Source organism: Hemitrygon akajei, chromosome 2, assembly GCF_048418815.1.
Source record: "Hemitrygon akajei chromosome 2, sHemAka1.3, whole genome shotgun sequence".
NCBI lineage: Eukaryota > Metazoa > Chordata > Chondrichthyes > Myliobatiformes > Dasyatidae > Hemitrygon > Hemitrygon akajei.
This window is the reverse complement of record NC_133125.1, coordinates 98,536,894-98,542,893: the sequence shown is the minus strand read 5'-3', so window position 1 is coordinate 98,542,893 and position 6,000 is coordinate 98,536,894. Positions and strand designations below refer to the sequence as shown.

The 6,000-nt window shown below is 39.4% G+C and overlaps 1 long non-coding RNA gene across 1 annotated transcript in view; it reads left to right on the top strand.

Annotated features, from left to right (window-relative positions):
- The first annotated feature begins 1,893 nt into the window (after positions 1 to 1,893).
- The window catches only part of LOC140714634 (uncharacterized), a 68,024-nt gene continuing 63,917 nt past the window's right edge, over positions 1,894 to 6,000 (top strand). Inside the window, exon 1 of the long non-coding RNA XR_012095961.1 lies at positions 1,894 to 2,002. This is a non-coding gene — a long non-coding RNA (uncharacterized lncRNA). The remainder of the gene's footprint in view (positions 2,003 to 6,000) is intronic.

Here is a 6,000-nt window from a genome sequence, read left to right as displayed (position 1 = left end):
ATGTTGTCTTTGCAACAGTAGTACAATACAATACATAACCATAGGAAAAAAACACGTGAATGTGTGTGTGTGAATTTAATTCTATATATATTTATTCTTCCTATACAGTTATTCAGTTGTTTCTATAATTATGTATTGCATTGTACTGCTGCAAAAATATGTGATTCAAAGATAGGAATAAAGAAGTAGTGAGGTAGTGCTCATGGGTTCAGTGTCCTTTCAGAGATCAGATAGCAGAGGGGAGAAGCTGTTCCTGAATCTGTCAGAGTGTGTTTTCAGACTTCTGTACCTCTTTCCTGGCAGCCACAATGTGAACAAGACATGACATGGGTGATGGGGGTCCTTAATGATGGACACTACCTATTTGAGACATTGCTCCTTGAAGATGCCCTGGATACTATAGAGGCTAGTGGCGATGATGGAACTGACTAAGTTTACAATTCTCTGCAGCTTACTTTGATCCTGTGCAGTTGATTTCCCTCTTCCCCCCCCCCCCCCACCCCAATATCAGATGGGGATGCAGCCAGTTCAAATGCTCTCTACGGTATATCTGTGGAAATTTGAAAGTGATTTCAGTTACAGAGAACGCAGCTAACAAGTGAATACTATGCAGGGAAGTAGATGAAGAGATGGAAATAGTTATATATATGTGCAAGTAGCTATGTGTAGCTTGCTCAGAGACCAATGCAATTTCTTTCTTACTGCCTGTTATGCTGCTCGCATTTAGGGATGCAGTGAAGGTCCTCCAATCTCTGTCTGTCACTGCACACAGATAAAGAAGGATTCTTCTTTGCTGTTTCTGTAAATATTTTGTTTTACCAGACAGGGTTGTTAACCCTGAGTTGAATCCCGGAACTGGTGGACTACTCTTTGTCTGGCCTCTACTCTTTGACCTGTTTGACATGGGTGACCCAGCAATAACCAAAGCATAAGGCCCTGACTCCAGCCAACATAGCTCTCTGGCTCATTGCGACACACAAGCCTCTAAACCCCATGGCAAGATTGTGGTCCTCTTGGAGGAATACAGTTCTTTGTAGTTGCGTAATATTAAAGAACTTTTACAGAGCTACAGAGCAACTAAAATATTTAGAATAAACTAGAACAGCTGACTTTTCCCAGGCTAGTGAGCACATTCAAGGCATTGAGGGCATCCCATTGGATGAGAGGTCACATTGCATTAATTCAGAGATCAATTCCCTGTACCTTATTGTAAATGAGCCAGCTGAATGCATGGCAAAGTTGAAGTGTTTTTACCTGCCAAGGCCCTCAATGCAAAAAAAGTAAATACTTTTGATTAGATGATAACTTGGCAGTGCAAGAAATCTCAGTAAAGCACATCCAAAAGTCATGGGATGAAAAAAACCTCTCTCATAATGCAATGAAGGCAACTGAGTGTCCCCATCAACACCCAGATTAAAAACTCTATGGTATGTAGAAACATTGTGCAGTAACCACCAATGGGATGAGACAAATTAATCATTAGCAAACATGCTGCTATATTTGTCAGATTTGTTTCTATTAATAATAATAGCCTAGTGACTATGATCGAGTGGTTTTCCTAGATACGTATAATCTCTAACTACAGGTGTAATCCTGGTATGGTTTCATATTTATAATCTATGATTGCCCTCACAGATGCTTCATCTGGTAGCTCATAAAACAGTTCTAATTACCATTAGAGACGTAGTTTGTAGTACACTGTAGGGAGCCATTTCAGAATATTGGCACAGGCAGAGCTGTTTGCTTTGTTTATACAAGATATAGCTACTGTCAAAACAGATCATTCAAAAATGGACATATTTGGTAATAACAGTGAAGTTTACTTTTAGGAATGAGAACTTGTTAATTACAGACCATCAGTGATGTCATTTTCATATACATTATTTTGAAGCATACGAGTCTTCGATTGCTGGTAATGTCCTCTGCAGGCTTTCTTCTACTGCTAGGCAACATATTATGCCTTATAGGGATAATCTACTTCAGATGACTCTTCAGAAGAAAGGTAACTGAAGCCTTACTGCATTATAGGAATTGTTATTGCAGTAATTGCATTGCATTATTACTTCTCATACCAGATCTTTGCATAAAATTGTGAATTGCAGTTCTTAGGAAGAATTATAAACACCATAATGTATTAAATGTAACAGAAGGCAATTTTAATTAATGCTCTAGTATGGCTTATGTTTTTGTTTTAAACACAATTTCTCCAGGATAACAGAAACCCGAAATTTTTTGCTTTACAACTCAGCTTTCCTGCTGCACTGTAATGGATACCATTTGACAGCCTCAGTCTGTGATTAAAGCTCATTCAGGGAAAATTTCACAAAATGGCATTAAATCAAAGTACCAGAAAGTGCTAAATGGTGCCAAATCACAAATGCTTAATGTTGAACAAGCAAATTTGCCTTCCTCTGCTAAAATCTGCATTTCCATTAATTGTTTCCAACTATGTGTAACCTCAGTTAATATTATCACCAGTATTCGAACATAACAGTGTGATTCTTTTTTTTTCAGCTTTGTACCATACGGAAACTCATTTGAAAGGCAATAATCAGTTCAAAAATGTTCTGCTGTGTTGTATTTGCTTTCTGAAACTTTAATGGTTTCAATTTAAAATGGAAACTCAAGGCTCCATCATCTATTGTGCAGATGAGCCATAACCGACCGCAAGCTCCCTGGTTCAGTCTGGCCTGAATTAGTTAATCCCAGCCTTGAATGTAAGGAGTGTTATAATTACCATGTTCAAAGGGGGGAATTGGCTTGAGTTCCTATTCCTAATTTTTAAACATTAATCTCAATCGGAAGTGAAAAACTTAGAGATTTCAAGTGGAAAGAGGTTCCTGTATCTTTGAGAATGGAAACCCTGCTGACATGGCAAAGACATAACCTTCTGAGGGGTTTGCCTCAGAGAGAATGGCCTAGAAACCCTTCGGCACTTGGGGTGACATGCAGCGCTAACCCTGTAGAGGATCAGTATTGCAAAAATATATTGTGAATCAAATTCAAGGCATCATGTACCACAGAATCAACCACGTGTGTTTAAAATATGCATTGGCCTCGTCTCCAATTGCAGCACCATTATGAGAGGTGGTTTGATGTGGAGAGAGGTATGAATATGGGAATGTGTGAATCAGTGTGTCAGATGGAATTGGGATGATTCCACAACTTCGCTGGCTACATTAGGGCATTGTTAGAGGGAATGATAGGACATCACCTATGGAGACTTGGGGTCACAATCTGGATAGGAGGGCACTAGGCTGGGAAGTGCTGGTGAAGGAACCCATTTTGCCTCATCCACCAAGTTTCACCAAAGCAAGGCTCACATTCGTTGCGAAGCCACTTGCTGCCGTGGAAGTGATCTGCAGCATTCATGGGTGCACATCTGTTTCAGGACTTTTCCACAAGTGCGGAGAATTAACTTTCTGCTGAAATGTTATTGTGAATGTACATATGAATGTTTTGCTAAATGATGAAGTTCCTAGACCAATGTCCTTGTTATTTTAATAATGCAACTATAGTCCATTTAACTTTCAGCACAATAACACACAAAGCATTGGAGACACTCAGCAGATCAGGCAGCATCTACGGAGGGCAGTGGATGAGACCCTTAATACTTCAGGAATACAAATTTCCAAATCATGAATTATCAGAGACTCTTGTACAATTCCTACTTTAACATAGGAAAGTTTCAATGTATTTTTGCAAACTTCAGTGATTTTTTTGCATGTTTAATGCAGTGGAAATGGCTTCCAATTTCTTAGCAGTGCCTTGGAACATCTCTCACCATGAAAATGTGATACAGTCAACACAGTTCAAAGTAAATTTATTGTCAAAGTACATACATGTCACCATATACAAACCTGAGATTAGTTTTCCTGTGGGAAAACTCAATAAATCCAATAACCATAATGAAATCAAAGAAAGACTGTGCTAACAGGGCGAACAGCCAGTGTGCAAAAGATAACAAAAATAAAGAAAAAATATAATGATAATAAATAAACAAACAATAAAATATTGAGGACATGAGATGAAGGGTTCTTGAAGTGAATCCAAAGGTTGTGGGAACAGTTCAGTGATGGGGTGAGTGAAATTATCTCTTCTGGCTCAAGAGCCTGATGAGGTAATAACTGTTCCTGACCATTTTGCATCTTTGTTGCCTAGAGTTTCCAGGGCTGAGTGGAAAAACAAATGAAATGGCATCATCTGTGGACCTGTTGGTCTGGTAGGCAAAATGGAGCAGATCCAAGTAACTTCTTAGGCAGGAGCTAATATGTTTCATCATCGCCCTCTCAAAACACTTCATTACAGTGGATGTAAGTGCTACTGGACTATGCACAGGGTTATGGAAAGTGACTTTAAAGAAGGCAAAAACAACTTATCTGTTACCTCAGTTTACAGTCCAAAATGATCTCATTCATATTCCTGAGTTTTTAAAAAATCAGTGTATGCATGGAAATTCATCTTTTTAATTTCTCGTGTGTTTCCCCCTCCCATAGAATGTTGGTCCTGAAATCAAATGCAAAGAGGTTGTGACTTAAATTTGCATTCCTGAAGTATTAAGGGTCTCATTCATTTCTCTCCATAGACGCTGCATGACCTGATGAGTATCTCCAATGCTTTCTATGTCACTGTGCTTCAAGTTAAATGTACCATTTTAAAATAACATTATTAAAATAACAAGGGCATTCAAATAGGAATTTTAGCATTTAACAAAACCTTTATATATAGATTCATAATAACATTTCAGCAGAAAACTGATTCTCCGCAGGTAGTTTTTTAAAGGGGGTAAAAAGGGCAGTGGCGTTCAATGCCTTTCAGTGATGTCAAGTGTGGTGTATGAAATGAGAGATAACTAATGATAATCAGCAAACAAAATTCATTTAAAAACAAGGGAATATATACTTGTGTTTATATCAGAAAGAAAACCAGACAGATCTTCTACTGTCTTGATTTTGCTGGATGTCTGCCTCTGGACTGTACAATGTGGTCCAGAGCACCATCTTCCACTGGGAGGCTGGCTTCCAGCCATTTACTTGACCCAGGGCAGTAAAGGGGCTTTGTTAATGTACATGCCTGACTATACTGACAAAATGGCTTTGACAGCCAGTGAGCCCCATGTCCCCAAGCTCACTGGCTGTCAAAGCTGTCACCACTATGAACGTTTGTGAATACCTTTGACAGATGTACACATTCAGGATCTGTTTGAAACTTCAGAATAATGTTTTAAAGAAATCAAGTTACTAAAGAAGTAGTACAAAGACTGAAAAATAAGCATAACAAAAGAAGCATTAAAACAAATGAAAACTTTGACTTATCTTTCCCCCAGCAGTCAGTTCCTGCTGCCCATTGAAAAGACTGCTTCTTTTTGCACTGGCTAAACTGATGTGCATTCAGCTGTAGGATCTATAAACAGGAATTTGAAATGTTAACTAGAATGTTGGAAATGTTCAGCAAGTCAGGCAGCATCTATGGAAAGACAGATTCTGAAGGATCATCAACTTAAACCACTAATTCTGTTTGAACTCCACCCAAATTCTTCCAACGGTGACCGACACTAAGTGCCACGATGTGTTCTCGGAGGACTGGACCCAAGTGTGGAGGAACGGCAGGCTTTCTCTATCAGGGGCTCGTTGGCAGTGACTCAACCCCGAAGTTGCAGACAGCAGGCTCACGACTCAGTCCAGGAGCAGAGGAATGGCAGAGCCCCCCATGAGAAGACAGAGGCAAGAGGTTTGACTTAGGAATACCAACAGAGCATCGGAGTAATGACTGAGCGACACTGCGAGACAAATCATTCTCTCCAGCACAATGACTTCGCCAGGGCACTGAATAAGAGTCCTCCTTTAAATAATCATAGATTGCGGGAAGCATGTGCCAGACACAATTAACTTGACATGCTTAAGCTAAAAGTACTAGGGCTTAACGGCTCTAGTTAAGATAACGATTAGTAAATGTATGTGCTGGAAAGCAGTAGAAGCTCAATGCTTTATGCCAATCTGC